The 21,521-nt window shown below is 37.3% G+C and overlaps 1 long non-coding RNA gene across 2 annotated transcripts; it reads left to right on the forward strand.

The window, feature by feature from the left end:
* The first annotated feature begins 579 nt into the window (after positions 1-579).
* Positions 580-20,034, forward strand: LOC142176578 (uncharacterized). 2 transcript variants are annotated; one of them, XR_012705254.1, is made up of 5 exons: positions 580-1,404; positions 7,272-7,304; positions 8,088-8,716; positions 18,253-18,320; positions 19,787-20,034. It is a non-coding gene; the product is annotated as an uncharacterized LOC142176578 (long non-coding RNA). The 2 variants fall into 2 exon arrangements; XR_012705255.1 differs by lacking the exons at positions 18,253-18,320; positions 19,787-20,034 and adding an exon at positions 12,687-13,744 and having other exon boundaries at positions 585-1,404.
* The last annotated feature ends 1,487 nt before the right edge of the window (positions 20,035-21,521 follow it).

Genomic DNA, 21,521 nt, shown 5'->3' on the forward strand with positions numbered 1-21,521 from the left:
GGCTGAACTAGTCTTTTTCATGTTTTGATTTTTGACGTAATAACTGGACCGAAGACCGGAACCTCGGCGGAACGACACCTCGACCGGCTCTCCACCTCGGTATACTCCATCATCTCACTCATCTCACACTACACATGGCCTGATTCCTTTATAGCCAAGGATATGTAGGCAGCTCAGATACCAGGGCTCGGTCACATTCCCTTTTCTCTTAGTTTTGGTCTCCTTAAATAAGGGTCGGGTCAAAAAACCTGTCTAGTTGTTCTTTGTCTGAAAACTCTTCGCGTTTCCAATCAAAGAGGGGCAGCTGTAGACATGTGATTTTTGACCCTCCCCAAGTTTCTTCATATTTGAGCACGTAAATATTTTATTTCAACTAATTTTTACTCTTTTACTTTATTTTATTACAAGAAAAGGAAAATTAAAAAAAATAGTTTCATTAATGTTTTGTAGTCATTTTTAATCTTAAAAAAAATACTAAAAATAGTTTTGTTTTAACGGTAGGTCTTATTTTAATAGTTATTTTACTTAAGTAAGACTAATTAATAAATGAGATCGTATTTTAATCTCGTTCACGGAGAAAGAATAAAACTTGGGTTTGAGCAACCCATTTTTAGGCTTAATTTTGGACCTAGCCCATAATTCCCAAGCCTATAATTCCTAGGGCCATACTCCTAACCTAATCCCTACCCTATATAATAGTACCTAGTGCCTAAATAGAGAGCGAGACCCTAAAAATTAGATTCGCCGTTTTTGCTTCAAAAATCAAAAGAAAAATATAAAAATGGCATTATGCTCTAGAACCTAGGGAGAAGCAGCAATTCACGACCCATCCAACTCTCATTTTCTTCCTGATATAAACAAAAATCAACAAAACCATGAAAAGGGGCTTTAGCCGTATAACTTAAAAATAGACCCCTCTAAAAAAATTTGACCTTCTTCTTTATTCCCATAATACAAGATCTGATGGATGGCTAACATACGGACCTAAGAGCTGAAGAAAACCAGAGGTTGAACAGCCAACACGAGAATCCCTCATCAGGTATCATCTTCCTCTTCAGCCATTAGAGACATCAAACAAAAAGTCACCGTCGCTGGACTTCCGTTCACTGCGAAGCTGCCATCCCCAGCGAAGCTTCATATCGCAAACGACCACCCTACAAACACCAGGTCGTCGCCTCTGTTTCTCCATCCCAGAAAACCCGCCTGAACTTTTTCTTCTTCTTTAAAGCTTCACAAGATTTTGACCCCTCTTTTTTAAGCTCTGTAAGTTGTTGTCATCAAAGTTTCCGGCGAGTCCCGAGTTTTCCGATTGAGTATCGACGATCATTTCTACTGGTTTTTGGTCGAAGCCCGTTCGAGGTTTGTCGTGTCGAAGTCTCCATTGCTGGCTCTGTCGCCAGGCTGGTATGTGCCTTTGGTCAGTCTTTGTGCCTTTGTGTCATGTTCAGAAATACTGTTCTTCATATTTGATGAATCACTTGGTTAATATTCTTGTTTGGATTAGCTAGTTTATCTGCTTCAATTTAATGATAAATCTAAGTTTAATGTTTTATTTCTTTGCTATGGATTGTCATAATAGTATTTGGTGTATCAAAAATGGGTTTGCTGACATATCATTTGTTTTAGTTTAAATCTGTTTTGGATAAATTTTGATAGCTAAAAGTGAGTGGAATATCATTCTGTAGGCGTGAAATATGAATTGCAAGTTGTCTAGCTAGAGGACAATGACATATTGTCATTTCTTGTTTAGCATTGATTCAGTCATAAACTTCAAGCAAACATTTCTTTCCATTGATCGTTTCTCCACTATATATATATATATATATATATATATATATATATATATATATATATATATATATATATATATATATAGAGAGAGAGAGAGAGAGAGAGAGAGAGAGAGAGAGAGAGAGAGAGAGAGAGAGAGAGAGAGAGAGAGTCAATTAATTAATTTTAACTCTTCAGAAATCGAGGTGTGCCAGTAGTTGAATTTTCCATGGCCCTCGCAAACCTTGTTATTAATGTGAAAGAGCGTAGTTGATTTAGGCGCGCTATTTAAAAATTACTTTCCTAAACTCGGGTGTGCATTTATGTAACCCAAATCAAAATCTCAACAACGTTAGATAAAATGTGTCGTGGACCACGGGTGCATTTATGTGACGTGGTTCAAGACGTATTTTAGATAACGTTGAAACCTTCCTAAAAATAATTAAATAAAAGCGGTTATAAAGTTAAAATTGCACCATAGGTTAAAACATGTACTAAAATCAAGTAAATAGGCCAATTATAATAGTTGAGCGACCGTGCTAGAACCACAGAACTCGGAAATGCCTAATACCTTCTCCCGGGTTAAGAGAATTTCTTACCCGGAATTCTATGTTCGCGGACTGTAATACAGAGTCAATATTTCTCTCGATTCGGGCTTTGAACCGGTGATATGGGACACCATAAAATTATCCCAAGTGGAAACTTTGAATTTAATAAATAAATAATCCCGTTTCGATTGTCACTTTAAATTGGAAAAAACTTCCTTATACCCCTGGGGGTGTAGGAAAAGGAGGTATGAAACTCCCCCGGCCTGAGATGTAGTTGCAGCAAGGGGAAGCAACCCTGCCTGAGCCAAGGTGGTGTACATGCTCATGAACTGTGCCAAAGTCTCCTGAAGAGCTGGAGTGGTAGTAGCAGTAGGCGTGTCAGGTGCCTGGACTCTAGCTGGATCCGCTGGTGGTACCTTGGCGGCAGCTCGTGCAGGTGCTCTGGCTACACCACATGTGCGTCCTCGGCCTCTACCCCGGCCCCAGCCTCTGACGGCTGCAGTAGGGGGCGCAAGTGCCTGATCATCTCGGGTAGCACATGTCCTCACCATTTGTGAGAGAATAGAACACAGAAGTTTAGAATTGTGCAGTCAAAATACCGCATGACAAGGAAATCAAATGAAGTGGAAATTTTCCTAACAGTTACATAGCCTCTCGTAGATAAGTACAGACATCTCCATGCCGATCAACGAGACTCTAATAAACCATCTTGTGATCCGTGACTCCTATGAACCTAGAGCTCTGATACCAACTTGTCACGACCCCGATTCGCCCTCCGTGAACCATCGTGACGCCACCTAGTCTCTATGACTAGGTAATCCTAAACTTGCGGAAGATAACCAAAAATTGCGGAAGTAAAACAATTTAAAAACAGAAATAAGGCAATAACAGTGTTAAATGTGCCGCTCGTCATACACCATATTTATATAGATCTCAAAACCAATATCTAAATCCAAGACCCGGAAACCCACGAATCATAAGCTAAGAAAAGGAAATACTACATAGCTCTAACTCCAGAATTTGTCTAATAAGAACAGAAAGTACAGAAGGGCTAAATACTAAAAGCAGAAATAGAAAGGGACTTCTCAGTCTGCGGATGCGACATATGTACCTCGAAGTCTCTAGAGCAATCGCCTCTCTCAAGGATAGTAGGCCTGATCAGCGGTACCTGGATCTGCACATGAAAAACATGCGCAGAAGGGGCATGAGTACACCACAACGGTACTCAGTAAGTGCCAAGCCTAACCTCGATTGGGTAGTGATGAGGAAGGCCAGGGCCCTATTGAGGTTAAACAAATATAAAGGTCAACAGTATAGGACAGAACAATATAAATAAGTACGACAGTAAAATAACACAGGATATACAGAAGAGCAACAATTATACAGAACAAGGTAAACATGGAAAGAAAATATAGCTCATTACCAATAGTAACAATCGGGGATCTCCCAGGATACCGTCCTATAGTCCCATCTTTACATATCCAGTGAATCTCCCGGGATACCGTCCCATAGTCCATCATATATATGTCCGAAGGATCTCCCGGGATCCCGTCCCATAGTCCAACTCATAGTGCGTGGGGATCTACCAGAATCCCATTCCGTAGTCCCAAAAGTAAATACCTAGTACTGGGGGAATCTATCGGGTGCATTCCCGTAGTTCTATATAACTGTCAGGGGGATCTATCGGGAATCTAACCCGTAGTCCCAAAGTAAATGTGCAGGGGGATCTATCGGGAATCTAACCCGTAGTCCCAAAGTAAACAGGCAAGGGGGAGCTACCGGAATCCCACATCCGTAGTCCCAAAATAAATACACAGCAGCAAAAGGAAGATAAACAGAAATAGCAAAATTCATATTAAGGCAATAAGTGATTCTAGCCTAGCATGTGGCACAGAATTCAAGTAAGGTGGTTAAATCAAATGAAACAATTAAGTCACTTAGACATGCTTTCCTAAGCTAACAACAGCTTAATAGTGCAAGTAATAGAAACAGGCAAGGAAACATACTAGTAAGTACTTAAAGAAAATCGGATTTCCAACAATTAGCACAAGTACGCACTCGTCACCTCACGTACAAGGCATTTCAATTACCAAATCTACCAATCCTAAGGGTAAGGTCCCTCACACAAGGTTAGATAAGCCACTTACCTCGAACCAGCTCAAAATCAACCCAAAACCACGTCTTTGCCATGAGTACTCGACTCCAAATGGCTCAAATCTATTCAGTTCAATCGCATAATGTAAATAACACTTCAAGTAACCGATTCTACAATTAAATTCTAAGCTAATACGCGAAATTATGTAAAATAACCAAAACCCCTCGGGCCCACATCCCGGAATCGGGTGAAATTTACATTTTTAGAAACCTCTTACTCTCTCGAGTCTATACATAACAAGAACACTGTAATCGGAGTCCAAATGACCCCTCAAATCCTTAATTTAAGGCCTCTTAAACTCAAGCCCTAATTACCCATTTTTTCCAAATTTCTCACCACTAGTTAGGTCTTTAATCACATAAAACGAGTTATGAAGTCAAGGATATTACCTTCAAGTGATTCCCCTTTGTTTTCCTCAAAAATATCTCTTAAAATCTTCAAACCCAGATGAAAATGGTGAATGGATCCCTCAAATTCGTGAAGGCAACTATTTATATGTTCTGCCTAGTGATTTTCTGCATTTGCGTCCCTGGGACGACATCTGCAGTCCTGCTTCTGCGGAACAAGTGTTGCATCTGCGACTTTCACTTAAGGACCCAACTTTTGCATCTGCGGAACTCTAACCACCGGAGCGGTTCCGCTTCTGCGGACATCTCACCGCATCTGCGATTCCTAAGGGAAGTCCCAAATTTCGCTTCTGCGGTCCTCTTTGCCACTTCTGCAGCTCCGCATCTGCAGTCCCCAAACCGCAGATGCGAAAATACTAGAAGAACAGCTGCGACAACAACTTCAACTTCAAAATTTCCTCCGTTAACCATCCGAATTCATCCGGAGGCCCCCGGGACCTCAACCAAAGGAATCAACATATCCTAAAACCTTATTCAAGCTTGTACAAATCTTCAAAATACTTCAAACAACATCAAAACAACCAAAACACATCGGATTCAAGCCTAAGTTTCTAAAATCTTCCGAATTCTGCTTTCGATCAAAAACCCAACCAAAACACGTCCGAATGACCTAAAATTTTGCACACACATCCCAAATGACATAATGAAACTACTACAACTCTCAGAATTCCATTCCGACCCTCAGATCAAAATCTCACTATCAAACCGGAAACTTCCAAAATTCAACTTTCGGCATTTCAAGCCTAAATTAGCTACGGACCTCCAAAACACAATCCAAACACGCTCCTAACCCCAAAATTACCCAACGGATCTAACAGAACCATTAGATTTCCATTCCGAGGCCGTCTTTACACTGTTCAGACTACGGTCAACTTTCCAACACTTAAGCTCTCATTTAGGGACTAAGTGTCCCAAATCTCTCCGAAACTCAAAACCGAACATCCCGGCAAATCGAAATAGCCGAAATAAACTTGGGGAAAACAGTTAATAGGGAATCGAGGCGTAAATTCTTAAGAAGACTGGTCGGGTCGTCACAAAGACGCAATAGGGGCAAGGTGGGGAATTCTTCTACGAGTTTTTCCTTCCTCTTCCTATTTTTCATTGTTGGTTATGACTTTTGGTATTGTAGTTTTACATACTATTATGAATAGCTAATTTGTTATCTACGGTTTTGATAGAACCTTTTGTAGGATAAATTCTTGTTATGTTTTTATATAATTGAGCCATTGGATTTCTTTACTTGTTCAACTACGTGTTTATTGTTGTTGATTGAATGACCATCGATTGACTGTGCCTATTTATTATGTATTGCTTGAGAAAGGATACATATTTAGGTGGTTGTTGAAAAACATCACTCCTAACGTATGTGAGAAATTAATACAGCGGGTTTAAAGGTAGGTTTAGAAATAACAAAGCCTTGACGTGGTCATAGTGAGCGGTTAGATAAAGCCAACTAGCGTAGTTCAAGAGAATATGTCTAGTAAATTATTGTAGTTGCTCGAGAGAGAATTACGATACCTAAAGTGCTCACGATCAGTAGAGAATACATTTGTAAAATTGTATGGAATATAGCTAGAAGGATTCCGACAATTGGGAAAATCATAACTTTAGACCTCCTTAATTAGTCTCCAACCCTTTGTCTCGTCAGTTGATAATTTTACAGCTTTCTAGTATTTGCCAGTTAATTAGTTAGAAATATAAATCTCAATCTTTATAATTTAGAAAATTGTTCAAACTTGTCTTTTTAGTGATATTAAACAGATATAGCTAAGCCTTAGTTCTCGTGGGATTCAACTCCGGACTTTTAGACCGTATTATATTTGCAGTGACTGCTTATCCTTTTTACGACTAGAGTTGAGTGTGATTAATTACTTTCTAATTTTAGAAAATAATAACATTTTAAATTTATTATTGAGAAGTCAATACAATTAATATTCTTCCTTTTCCGTAATACTACGATTAATAGCCTTAACAATAAACGGTTGTTATTTTGTCGGAAATTATTAATGTCTGAATAAATCAAGGGTTTATATAGTAAAAGTCGTCGGTGGGGTCCAAATAGGTGTTGTTGTTGATGAGTAAGTACTTGGCAGAACAATGAAGTTATTGAATGTTCATATGAAGATAGTGCATGATTATTTCGTGTTCTATAAAACTTTTGAGATTCATTAATACATTGAATTATCATCCACAATCAAATAATCAATCCCTATAAAAATAAATCTTTCTTATGCTAGAAAGTGACTCCTCAACATCTCTTTCCCATTTCTCTTCAATTACAAATATCTCTTTTTTTTCTTGAATTAAATTTTTGAGGAGTACTACTACACCACTTTACAGAATTGGATAGCTGCTCAAACATAATTTCTTTTTTACTTAAATTTCTAGCAGAACCAGCAGTTTGGTGAGCTTCCCACTTCCCAGGTGTGTTTCATCTTCTTTTTCTGGATTTTTATAGTTTTTTCTTTTCAAGTTTTGGTGCTTTTTTTCTTGGGATATTATAATATGTAGTTGTCTGATAAAAGCATTTGATACAGAAATTAGTTCAAAGTTTCAGTTTTTTCCTTTCTTCTGTACAATGTTTCTTGGGATATGTAGCTTAATGTGATCCTCATCCAATGTTGAATTATATCATGACTTCAACTTCTCTAGTGGTTTTGGCTTAATTATTGTTAATTCGGGAACCATTTTCTAGTTCTAGCTTAGAATAGAAAAATATATGCGACAACCTGCCAATTATGTTTTGCACAAAATATTCAAGAAGAGCTTGTGATAGTACTAGTAATATAAACGGGTAAAAAAGAGAAGAAAAATTAAAAATGGAAGTGAATCTCTTGGTGGAAATTGGAAGATTTTGCAAAACTGAATCAAACTCCCTCCTTTGACAGACCATGATTAATACTAAGTTTTTCAGCGGCGAATCCAGGATTTGAAGGTCGCGGGTGCACTTTTAGATTCAACCAAAATCTACTTTGTATATAGGGTGTCCACTACTAATATATTACTATTTTCTAAGAGAACATACATGTATACATATAATTTTTGCTGAACTTTACAGGTGTCGATGACCCCTCTTGGTATAGCATAGGATCGAGTTTTACTTATATATATATATATATATATATATATATATATATATATATATATATATATATATATATATATATATATATAGAGAGAGAGAGAGAGATTTTTGCTGCGGAGCAGGTTCAGAAGAAGAGTTCAAGACGACATCATCAACAACAGAAGGCTCGATTTGGTCTGAAGGAGCTGGGACATACACTGCACCAGGATCGGCTTCAACGTTCTCGGGAGTATCAGCCATGGGAGAAGAGAAACTTTGGCCTTGCTGAGTTTTTTCAATGGTCTCTTTAATCTTTGCTAACTTAACATTCAAGTTAAAACCTTCTTGGCTAACCTCCATAAGGGTATCTTGGCGCGTGTTCAATATGGCCCAACTTACTTCGATAGCAGCTTTGTCCTCAAGAGCCACGTAGTCTCTTTCCCAATGATCAATTTCACTCTTGAGTTCCTCCCTCTCAGTCAAAGCAGCATCGTAAGAAGATTGTAAAGGGGCAAGGGAACACTCTAAAAACATGACCTTATCAGAAGACACACAGAGATCTTCTTGGTTCTAGGTGAGTGTTTGAACAAGCTCACCTGCATAAACCTCTTTCTCATTCAACAAGGCCTTCAGGCCTCTGATATCTTCGGTGGCTTTGGAGAGTTGTTCAGCAAAAGATGACTCAAGGAGGTTTTTATCCTTGCCTGCCTGGTTAGAAGAAGCTTTCTTAACTGCTAACTGCAATGCCATGACCCTTAGCTACTGCTTTAAGGTACACTTGTTTTCTTCTAAAACTTTCATCTCAAGCTGGAGACTTTCATACTGCTCTTTCCAATTATCTGCCTCAATCTAGTAATCATGCATCAATTGCTCTGTATGGGAAACCCTTTTCATCATCTTCGTACCGATGAGATTGATCTATATAAAAATGTGAGAATTTCAGCAAAAAGAAAATGGAATAGAACATGAAAAGACATCAATACCTTCAATGATGATTGCACTATGTCATTCATCCAAGTCAAAGAACTATAACTTTCTAGCTTGGACTTTTCAACTTGACCAATCAAGGGTTTCAACCATACGTCAGCTTGGCCAGACTTCTTCAGAAGATTACCATCGGCAGGAACCTTAATGGTAATTTTCTTTATTACCCTACTTCCACTTGAAGAACCAACTTCAGTTCGAGGAACATTAGTAGTGGGGGCTGTAGATGAAGTCATAATGGCTTGAGGTAGAGCAAAAACAGTAGTAGTAAAAATAGGCAAAGAGCATTCCATTGGGACAGATACGGGGAAAGAGTCAAGAGGTACTTCATCAGACACCAAATCAAAACCTTCACTATCAAACCCACGTGAAAAAAGTTGATCATCAGAGTCACGAGCTGCCATAGGAATATCTTTGTCAGAACTCACTAAAGTGGCTTCAGCAGGCTCGGTCATGGGAACAAAATGGGGAGGAGTAGCTTCGTCATCCGAAATGACGCGTCTTCTTGCCCGCGACCTTCTAACCAAAGAACTTCCATCTCGTTCCTCTTCCTCCTCAGAATCCTGGGGTTTGTCAGCTTTCCTTTTCGATGAAGAACTCAAGATGATCTCCTGAGCTTTTTCCAAATAAAGTCTAGAAGCTGCAATCGATTCAACACTTACACCGTGAATAGGAAAACCTGATAAAAAGAAGGGTTAAAAACATTATAATGAAAGAATAGATGAAAATAGAAGGAAAAATTCTTACTGTGGGTCTTAACCTTCCAACCAAACCTATTTGAGAGGTACTTCCAAGATCTAACTTCCATTGGAGCAATGATCAATGACTTTTCTACCCAACCACAGAAATTGGAAATCTCTTCAACAGTTCCCATGGTTGCTGAAATAAGAAAAGTTAAACAATCACAGGAAGTACAAACTCTTTTTGATAAAAAATAGAGAAAGTTGTAAAGAAAACTTACGTGCAAAATTCCACTTTTTAGGGAATGACATATTTTCCTCACCTACTAGCCCTATCGTGGGGGCAACAACAAATCGGGCGTACCAACCATGATCTTTACCATCATCAAGTCTAACTAAAATCCTCTTACTCATCACCACCAAAGTAAAAATTCTATGACGGAATAGCTTGGGGAAGTAAAGGTGGATTAGATGAAAAAAAGTGAAGGGCAGTTGAGCCAAATTAGCCAAGTATCTTAAACATGCGACATAACTCCATACAATAGAGCCAATTTGTCCTAAACAAACATTGGAAAAATGACAGAACTCGATAATAACAGGATCAATGGGGGGGGGAGGGGTCTAAAATTTAGTGTAAAGGGATACGTATACACGAAAGAAAAGCCAGTCTTGAAGGACGTGATCCTTTGATATGCATTAGGAATTATAATTGGGAAGTAAAATTTCCAATGGCAATCTCTACGGATAACAGAGATCAAACCTTTAGTAATCTGAGAAGGGTAAACATCATCACGATCAAGAGAGGACATAGAAGAAACCTGATTCCTAATCGATTCTCTATCTGTATAAAAAGAAAGTTCAGAGGGGATAATTTCATCTATTATGTGTTCACGGACTGGTTCATTAAAGTCCCTACTTCTGGCAAAAGATCTATGTGGAAGAGAACCCCTAGTTCTAGAAGAAGGAGGAGGAGTAGAACTAGGTAGAGACGAAGAAGCACCTCGAATGGATGTTGATCCTAAACTACGTAACCTACCTCCTCTCCTGCTCCTAGTTGGAGCAAGAGGGTGTTCATCAACAATAAGAACTTTTTGGGGGTTAAGGTTCGAAGAAGACATAGCTGTATGAGGAAAAAAAGAAGATTGAATATTCGAAGATGGAGAACTTTTATGAGAAAGAAAAGACAAAGATTATATTTATACTCAGAAGCAACTGTCAAACAAAAAGGTAATGATGGGAACGTCATGATGAAAACTATCACTTCGTAATTGATGTAAGTCGTAAAAAAGCCTTAAAAGGCGTTGAACGATTGCAGAACCAATCAAAATTCACCACGTGTCACATGCATAAAATAGAAATGACATGCGAAGCGTCAGTTCTGGAGAAGGTATAATGATATGTAGAGTATTGGCAAAAATTCTCGCTTTAATGAGGTCCACTTCCCAAATATTTAATTGATGAATAAATGGCAAGTGGGGGGGGGACTATCTGTATTGGGAAAAATCAATTTAACATTTGAAATTAATTATGTGCTGACATGTCAAGATACGTGGATCAATGAAAGAATAACAGCTAGCAAAGAATATTCAAAGAGACACGAGTCTTAATAGGTACGAGCGGAGATTCAAGAAAACAGGAAGGAACGGTTACTCGGATCTCTTGGTAATTTTAAGAGATATCAGAGGAATGAACCTAGATAGAAAAAAGTACAAATACATATTATCCATAATTAATGAGCATCAATGATGAAAAACGTTACAAAATCTTCATGAAACAGTTACGATTACCAATTATAATGTTACATTAATGCCATTAAATGCTCAATATGGCTCTATTATGAGAGGAAAGAAACGTAATACTTAGAAATAGCTATAAAAGGAGAGAAATAACATTTGTAAAGGGACACAGATTATTATTGGAATACACTGATTTACTTTGCTTTCTTTTACTTACTCAGCTATTTTTCAATTCAATTCTTCTTATTTGTTCCATATTTGATTATCAGTAACTTGAGTTATTCTAAAATTAAGCTTTGACCGAAATTCTTATTTTCTAGTTAAACAATTCCTCTTTAGGCTTTACTCTAATTTGATAATGCAAAGAACAAAGAACACTTCTAATCTATAATTAATCCGTGGTTAATTGTCATACCTCTCCACCATTAATTTGTTGTAACATTTCTAGATTTTATGTATATGTAGAGTGGGAGAATGAAGTTACTACTTCATATATGATTCACATTCATTCATATGACAGTTTCTTAATATTTGTGACTTCATTTGTGAAAAGATACAACTTTTCAGAAGGTTTGAAGTTGCTGTCTTTATGATGATTTTGTCATTAAACCAAAATAAATGTTTCATAACATTAACTCACATTTGGCCCCTTACGATTTTCTGATGGAAGAAAATGTAAATGATTTGCCTATATAAACATCATCATTTGTAAGCTAAAAAACCAACCAAAAACATTATTCTCTCATCCTCTCAAAAGACTATTCTTCTTCCTATTTTTCCTAGGCAATTCTTTTTTGCAAACTCCAAACTTCTAGCCATGAGTGCACGTATTTGGAAGTACTGTGGAACCTTGGGGAGTGACCGATCTTAACGATTTTCACTCAGTCAGACTGAAATTACTTTCAAGGTAGTGGCTTGCCACGACACAATATTTATTCGATAAGTTATTTCTATTCTTGGTCAATATTATTTGCTATTTTTCTTACAATTTGAAAGCGAATTCGCATATAATATTGACTAATGTCTACCACTTTGAACAAAATACTTCCTAATCTGTCAAAGCTTGAGTCTTTCGATGGAAACAATTATAAGTGTTGGTCCCAGAAACTTCTGATTTTCTTTGAACAATTAGAAGTTGATTACGTTTTATTTAACGAACCTCCTGCTAATTGTTTCCAATACTACTAATGTTGCTGATAGTTCTAATATACCTGCTACTGTTGTTGCTAATGATTTGCTAAAATGAAATTTGAAAAGGATAATAAAACTGTTCGAGGGCATCTGCTTAACCATATGACTAATGCTCTCTTTGATTTGTTTATAAATTATAAATCTTCTAAAGTCATATGGGACATTTTGGAGAAGAAATATGGTGCGTATGATGCGGAAAAAAAGTATGTACTTGGAAAGTGGATCAAGTTTCAGATGGTTGATGATAATTCAATCATGGAACAAGTTCACGAGTATGAGAATTTGACTGCTGATGTTCTAAACGAAGGCATGGAGATGTGTGAGATTCTTCAAGCTAATGTCCTGCTTGAAAAATTTCCACCTTCCTGGAGTGATTACAGGAATCAACTGAAACACAAGAAGAAAAACTTAACTCTTCAAGGATTGATCAGTCACATAAGGACTGAGGAAGCAAACCGTCTCAAAGATGAGGAGGCAGAACGACTTAAGGATAAGATGAAATTTCTCTCTCTTAATTCTTCTAAAGCTAACTTTATGGAATCTGCTAGTAATTTGTGAAAAACAGGTTTAAAGGTAAACAGAAGAAAGGCCAGAAGAAAGGATATGTAAAGAAGCAGAATTACTTCAATAAACCGGAGGGTCAAATCTAAAAGTCGAAAGGACCTTGCGATGTTTGTGAAAACATTGGTCACAAGGATTTCCAGTGCAACCAAAGACAAGGACAAAGCTCAAAGTAAGGAGGGAAAACTTCCGCCCAAGCTAACCTTACTGAAAGTGGTGATGTGATCGCTGTTGTGGTCATTGAGGCAAATATGGTGGCTAACAAAACTGATTGGATACTTGTCACACGCTCTTCAAGGCACCTCTGCACCAACAAGGAATTGTTCCATGACTCTGAGGAGTCTATTAATGGCGAGTGTGTTTACATGGGTAACTCCACTACCACAGGAGTTATGGGTAAAGGAAAAGTTCTTCTTAAGTTAGATTTTGGAAAAACTTTAGCCTTAAACAATGTTCTGTACGTTCCCTCCATTCGTAGAAACTTAGTTTCTAGTGTACTTCTCAACAAAGCAGGCCTTAAACTTATTTTTGAATCAAATAAAATTGTTATTTCTCGTTGAGGAGACTTTGTTGGGAATGGTTACCTCAATGGAGGTTTATTTGTACTGAACATTGTTCAAGAGATTACTAGTAATGCAAGTACTTCTAATTCTGCTTATATTACTGAGTCTATTAATTTGTGGCATGGTAGGCTAGGTCATATTAATATTGCTTCTATAAAAAACTTAGAAAAATGAAAGTAATTCCTGTGATTAATTTTGATAATTTTTATAAGTATCCTATTTGTATAGAAGCAAAATATACTAAAAAGCCTTTTAAAAATATAACTAGTAGAAAGACAGAATTGCTTGAACTAGTGCATTCAGACTTAGCTGATTTTAAGAATACTGTTAGTAAGGGTAGGAAGAAATACTACATCACTTTTGTAGATGACTTTTCAAGATACACTAAGGTATATCTTCTTAAGTTTAAGGATGAGGCTGAAAGTATATTTTTAAAATACAAAGCAGAAGTAGAAAACCAATTAGACAGGAAAATCTAGAGACTTAGGTCTGATAGGGGTGGTGAATATAGTACTAATACTCTAGAAGCTTTTTGTAAGAAAAATGATATTATACATGAGGTTAGTGCTCCCTATACTCCCCAATAAAATGGTGTAGCTGAACGAAAAGCTCGAACCCTTAAAGAAATAATGAATTATATGCTTTTGAGTTCAGGTTTATCTGACAAGATGTGTGGGGAAGCTATCTTATCTGCATGTTATGTTCTTAATAGAGTTCCTCATAAGAAGTTAGATAAAACTCCTTATGAGTTATGGAAAGGATTTGCCCCAACTTGAAATTTCTAAAAGTGTGGGGGTATTTGACTAAGCTTGGTCTACATGAATATAAACAAGTAACTGTAGGACCTAAGACTTTTGATGCCGCTTTTATTTGTTATGCTCAAAATAATGCATCATATAGATTTCTATCTTTGAATGATCATTCTATTTACGAATCTAGAGATGCAAATTTTTTGAGCATGTTTTTCCATTGAAATATAATGTTCCCACTAATGTGCCTAATAATGCTTCTACATCTATATCTGTTAATTCTTACATTGTGTCTTCTTCTAGTATTACTGCTAATGATCACAACAATTAACTTAGAAAGAGTAAGAGACGTAGAATTGAAGCTAGCTTTGGTCCTGACTTTATCACTACTTTCTTAACTAAAAATAGTGAGCTTGATCTTTTGAATTATGAATTAATGTCTACCTATTTAATAGAAGAAGACCCTAAAACTTATGATGAAGCAATGGAGTCAATAGATGCTAATTTTTGGAAAGAGGCCGTTGAAAATGAATTAGACTCTATAGTTTCTAATCATACTTGGGACTTATCTGATTTGCATGGTTGTAAACCCATAAGTAGCAAGTGGATATTTAAGAAGAAATTGAGACCTGATGGTACAATTGAGAAATATAAGGCTAGATTTGTTATTAGGGGTTTTATCCAAAAGAAAGACATCGGCCAATTTGATACTTATTCTCCCGTAACTAAAATAGCAACTATTAGAACTCTTGTTGCCTTAGTCAATATCCATAATTTAGTGATACATCAAATGGATGTTAAAACGGCTTTTCTAAATGGTGATTTAGCGGAAGAGATCTATATGACTTAACCTGAGGGTTTTGTGATCCAAGGACAAGAGAATAAAGTATGCAAATTGAGAAAGTCTCTATATGGTCTTAAACAAGCACCTAAGCAATGATATTAAAAGTTTAATAGCACACTAGTAGATAATGGGTTTGTTGTTAATGCATATGATACTTGTGTTTTTTCCAAGATGCTAGGATCAGATTGTGTGATTATATGTCTGTATGTGGATGACATGTTAATCTTTGGTCCTAATGTGGATATTGTAAATGAGACGAAGAATTTGTTGTCTTCTAAATTTGAAATGAAAGATCTTGGAGAAGCAGTTGTAATTTTAGGGATTAAAATCAAAAAAACTGCTAATGGTTTTTCATTATCTCAATCTCATTATATTGAGAAAATATTGAAAAGGTTAGATTGTTTTGATGTAGCTCCTGTGAGAACTCCTTATGATCCTAGCATACACTTGAGAAAGAATAAAGAATCTAGTATTTCTCAAACTGAATATGCTAAGATAATTAGTAGTGTAATGTTTCTCATGAATTATACTTGGCCTGATATTCCTTATGTTGTTAGTAGATTAAGTAGATATACTCATGTGATGACCCAAAAGGTCATCACTCGTTTTGAATTAAATTTTGTGTCCCGAGGCCTTAAAAAAAATCTCCTTTTTGTCACCTCGATTTGCGTGCACAATCCGGACGCGTTTTCGGAAAGCTTTTATGTGAAAATTAAGTAAAATAAGGAAAATGGCCTTTAAAATTGATTAAAGTTGACTTTTGTCAACATTCTTGATAAATGGACCTAGACCTGTGATCCGACGGTCTCGAAAGGTCCGTAGTAAAATTTGGGACTTAGGCATATGCCCGGAATCGAATTCCGAGGTCCCAAGCCCAAGAAATCAATTTTTGAAAGAAATTATTTAATTGAAATTATAAGAGTTTTTGGAAATGTAAAGATATTTGAAATTGATGTTATCGGGCCTGTATTTTGGTTCCGGAGCCCGATACAGGTCTTATATTATAATTAAGTTGAATCTGTGAAGTTTGGTAAGAATCAGAGTTCGTTTAGTATATCTGACCTTTATTTGAGAAAATGGAAATTTTGATGTTCTTGAGTGATTTCATGAATTTGAGGTTTAATTCATAGTTTTTGATGTTATTTTGATGATTTGATCACACGAGCAAGTTTGTATGATATTTTTGGAGTTACATGCATGTTTGGTTTAGAGCCCCGAGAGCTCGTGTGAGTTTTGGATAGGCCGTGGAGTGAAATTGGACTTAGGAAAAATGCTGGTGTATTGCAGGTCTGCAGGCTTCGCAATTACGAAGCCTGGCTCGCAAATGCGAGCTCGCAATTGCAATTGCGAAGATGGGCTGGGCAGGGAGACCTTCGCATTTGCGAGGTTCAATGTCGCAAATGGGACCTTAGCTGGTACCGCAATTGCGAACGGTTGTTCGCATTTGCGAAGAAAGCAGGGACAGGCCTACCTTCGCATTTGTGAAGTCTGGACCGCATTTGTGAGTTCGCATTTGCGAACCTGACTTCGCAAATGCGATATCTGCACCTGTGCAAATTATAACTTAGACGAAATTTCTTCATTTTTCAAACTCTCTCATACCCTAAGCTCTCTTGGGCGATTTTCCAAAGAAAAGTTCTTCTCCGAATCAATTGTAAGTTATTTTTAACTCATTTTCTTCAATGTATAACATCTTTTTACATGATTTCAATTCAAAATCAAGGGTTTTCATGGGGGAATTGGGTGTTTTTGGGTAGAACTTAGAATTTTCAATTTTTGGGGATTTAAATTTCGATTTGAGGTCCGATTTCAAAACAAATTAGATATTTGAGTTCTTGGGTGAATGGGTGATCGGGTTTTAGTTTGAACCTCGGGTTTTGACCATGTGGGTCCGGGGGCAATTTTTGACTTTTTGGGGAAATCATTAGAAAACCTACTTTCATACATTAAATTGATTCATTTAGCATTTATTGATATCGTTAAGTAAATTGTGGCTAGATAGAAGCGAATTGGTGGTGGAATCAAGAGGTAAAGCGGTAGTTGAGACTTCAATTGTGTTCGTAGCATTGATGTAAGTGTTTGTTCTAACCTTAGCTTGAGGGAATAAGAGTCTTGGTCTTATTTACTATGTGTTAATTGTTGAGTACAACATATAGGTGTGGTGATGAGTATCTATACGTCGGTGTCAATCATGCCCGTGAGTCTTATACTATGATTAATGTGACTCCATTTTGTATTGTCCATGATTAATATGATGATTTCTAATGTTGAACAAGGCTTATGGAAGTATTATTGGTAATTGAACATTGTAGAGCGTTGGCTCAAGTTGAGAATTGAGTTGTAAAGTAATTTTGGAAGAAGAGGTTTATGATATTATTTCCCTTGCCGGGATATTATTGCTTATGATATTATTTTCCTTGCCGGGATGTTATTGCCTATGATATTACTTCCCTTGTCGGGATATTATTGTAACACTATTGTTCCCTTGCCGGGTTTCTATTGTGACTTTATTGATTCCCTTGCTCGAATTGCTTTGTGATTATTGCTTGGGTAAGGATGAGTGTAAAAGCATGAAGGGTGATGCCGTGCCGATATTGTAAATGTAAAAGCACGAAGGGTGATGTCGTGCCATGATATGAGTGATAATTCACGAAGGATAATGCCGTGCCATGATTATGTGAGGTAAAAGCACGAAGGGTGATGTCGTGCCGAATGTATTGATTATTATGGTGAGGACGAGAGTAAAAGCACGAAGGGTGATGCCGTGCACTTGTTATTATTCTCCTTATTCTTGCTTATAGTTGAATTTTGGTGTTCCCTATGCTTCTTTACTGAATTACTGTTTACACATGGTATTGCCCGAGCATGTTTTCCCCTTCCCATCTTTAACTGTTAGTTTCTATCGTTATTATTTGCTGTATATTTTGAGTTAAATTAATTATTTTCGCGTAGGCTTTGTTCCTTAACATATATTGATGTTATGATTCTGATTTTGGATAGATTCGAGGCGAGTTGAGACCGATTCGAGAGGCAAAGGCATCGCGGAGTAGGATTTCAGTCGGTTTGAGGTAAGTAATGATTGTAAATGTTGTCCTGAGGGTATGAAACCCCAAATTTCACATCGTTGTGCTACTTTGAGGTGACACACACGTTAGATGATGAGTGTGGGGTCGTGCACCGTTGGGGAGTGTGACTTGGTCTGTCCCGTACAACTATTATGTTGCGTATTTGATTGAAAACTATTTGATACCATTGTGTTTTGGAAAGTATTATTATGTTTTGAGCTGAATGCCATATTTGGGCCTCGTGCCAATTGTTTGGACCCTTAGGGGCTTTTTATACTACTATTCCTTACTGTTTTGACTTAATATTTGTACTCAGTCATGCTTTGTTCTACTGATTTCATAACTCAACCTATTTACTCAGTTTGATACAATAAATGATATTTTGGGATGAACGCCCTATTTTATTGATAGTCCGAGTGGACTTGTGAGGTTGATGGCTGAGAGAGGCCAAAGGCCTAACGGTGAGATTGATGGCTGAGGTAGACCGAGGGTCTGATAGTGAGGTTAATGACTAAGAGAGGCTGAGGGCCTGGTTGTGAGGATTATATATTTATGGATCGGGCTGCACGCCGCAACAATATATACGCAACAATGTATATATATATATATGTATATGGATCGGGCTGCACGCCGCATCGATACTTATATGGATCGGGCTGCACGCCACAGCAATATAGCGCTTGGGTTGTAGGAGCCCCTCCGGAGTCTGCACACCTCCAGTGAGCACAGTCGACTACTTATATAGGGATCGGGCTGCATGCCGCATCGATATATGGATCGAGCTGCACGCCACAATGGTTATTGTAAGGTACCTATTGAGCATGAGTGCTGAGTGTGAGTGCTGATTGATGAGAGTTGAGTCATGAGTGACCGAGAGGCTTGCCCGAGGGGCTATATATACACATATACGAGTGATGCTTTGCCTGAGGGGCTTGTTTATGAAATTACTGTTTTCACTCCTCCTTAAAGTGAGTCTCTATTGAACATGTTGAATAAATTACTAATTTCACTCATCTTTATACCGAGCCTCTATTGAAAATGTTAAACAAATATTTTAAACAACTTTCATTTAAATTTGAGTTTTTACAAGATGTTAGAAATTTAATTACTGATTTGGCTTTGTTATTTCCACTGAGATTTTTAAGTTATGAGATGTTTATGAATTCCTGTTTGCCCGAGGAACTATATACGAACTATGTTTTGCTCGAGGGGCCGATCATGATTTTCATCACTTTCACTATAAATTACATTGAATCTCTACTGAAATTGTTAGAAAGATATTTTTCAAAGGATTTTACTGAAATTGGAGTTTAACGAGATGATTTGAATTGTATCCTGTTTTGGAAACATACCGTATCCACTGTGGTGCTATGACGTGGTTTATGTGATTTCTTACTGCTCAGTATTTATTTACTTTTATTACTTACTGAGTTGGCATACTCACATTACTCCTTGCACCTTATGTGCAGATTCTGATATTTCTGAACCCGATGGCGGGTGTTGATTACTCAGTGGCGGGTTCATCGGAGTTAGCAAGGTAGCTGCCTGGCGATAGCAGCCCTGCCTTTTCTCCCTCCTTTATTCTTCCTTAGTGTAATTTGTTTTTGATTCTCCCGACCATGTTGGTCTTGATTTTGTTAGTCAGTTATAGTAGGTGCTCATGACTAGTGACACCCCGATATCGGGCTTTCTTTCCGCACTGTTATTTGTTTTAAACACTATATAAAGGTTTATTGTTAAATAGATTCGATTTTATCCTAAGAATAAAAAATATTGATTGGTTTTGAGTTTGTGTCGGCTGGCCTAGTATCATGATAGGCACCATCATGACCGGGTTGATTTTGGGGTCGTGACATAACTATCACTCATACTCAGGCTCTCGACCTCACTCGATCATCAATCTCTCCAGTCTCACCCGCGGGCTCACAATGTCATGAAAAACAAACCCGGAACAATGATATGATGAATCAATAAATAACTAAGACTAAGATATGACATAAAAATACATGAACATGATTGAATACAGAATATCAATAAAAATAGTGAGATGACAGCAAGAAACGACCACTAAGGGTCCCAACAATACCGGCACAAAGCCAAAACATGATATCTAGCATGATTTATAGCTCAATTACTTTATCACATGATGAAAACATGGATATTGACAGGATAGTGTCACTAAATGGTGCCATGGAATCACCTAGGTCACAATTCTCACGATGCACGCCCCTCACTTGGCATGTGCGCCACCTCAATACCAATCACATAACACATGGTTTAGGGTTTTGAATCCTTAGAACCAAGTTTGGAAGCGTTACTTACCTCAAACCAAGCAAAAGTCCTACTCCGTAATGCCTTTGCCTCTCAAATCAGCCTCCAAACATCCCGAATCTAGCCACAAGCAATACAATACGATCAATATAGGCTAAAGGAATCAATTCCACAAGAAAAATACCAAATTATAGCCAAAAATCCAAAATCGACTCAAACCCTGCCCCGGACCCACGTCTCAAAATCCGAGAAAAGTCATAAATCCAAAATCTCATTCACTCACGAGTCTAACCATACCAAATTTACTAAAATCCGACAACAAAATCCCATTCAAAACCTCAAAATTCCATCTCAAGAACATTTGTTTACTGAAGTAACTTACTGATTTCTGTTTGTTTCCCTTGATCCTGAGGCTCTTAATTTACACCTCTTGTTTATTTATGGTTTAACTGACCTTTGATTGGTCTTTAATTATCTATGATTGCTGATACTACACTCTGCACTGTGTGCAGATCCCAGAGCTGGAGCTTTTGGAACACAGTGAGGTTGCTGCCTTCAGTCCAGTGGCAGAGACCCGAGGTAGTCCTGCAGACGTCCGTAGTCCTTGATGTACCCTTCTATCTTTTCCATTATATTTTTATGTATTTCAGAGACTGATTTGTATTTTCATTCAGACCGCTGTTTGTAGTATTGGTAGATGGTCCGTGACATTGTAACACCAAATTTTGGGTAGAGTTGTATGTTGGATTATGTACTAGTATTTGGTTAAACTATTAGTTTTCGTCTTCTGCATTTCTATTTATTATTATTATGGTTATTCCACTGTTGATCGCCTGTTAAATTGAATTATTAAAAGATTAAGGAAAAAGGATAATGAATCTATAATACTTGGCTTGCCTAGCTTTCAAGAGTTGGCGCCACCACGACTTCCGA

The sequence above is a fragment of the Nicotiana tabacum genome, chromosome 22 (genome assembly GCF_000715075.1).
Source record: "Nicotiana tabacum cultivar K326 chromosome 22, ASM71507v2, whole genome shotgun sequence".
Classification (NCBI taxonomy): domain Eukaryota; kingdom Viridiplantae; phylum Streptophyta; class Magnoliopsida; order Solanales; family Solanaceae; genus Nicotiana; species Nicotiana tabacum.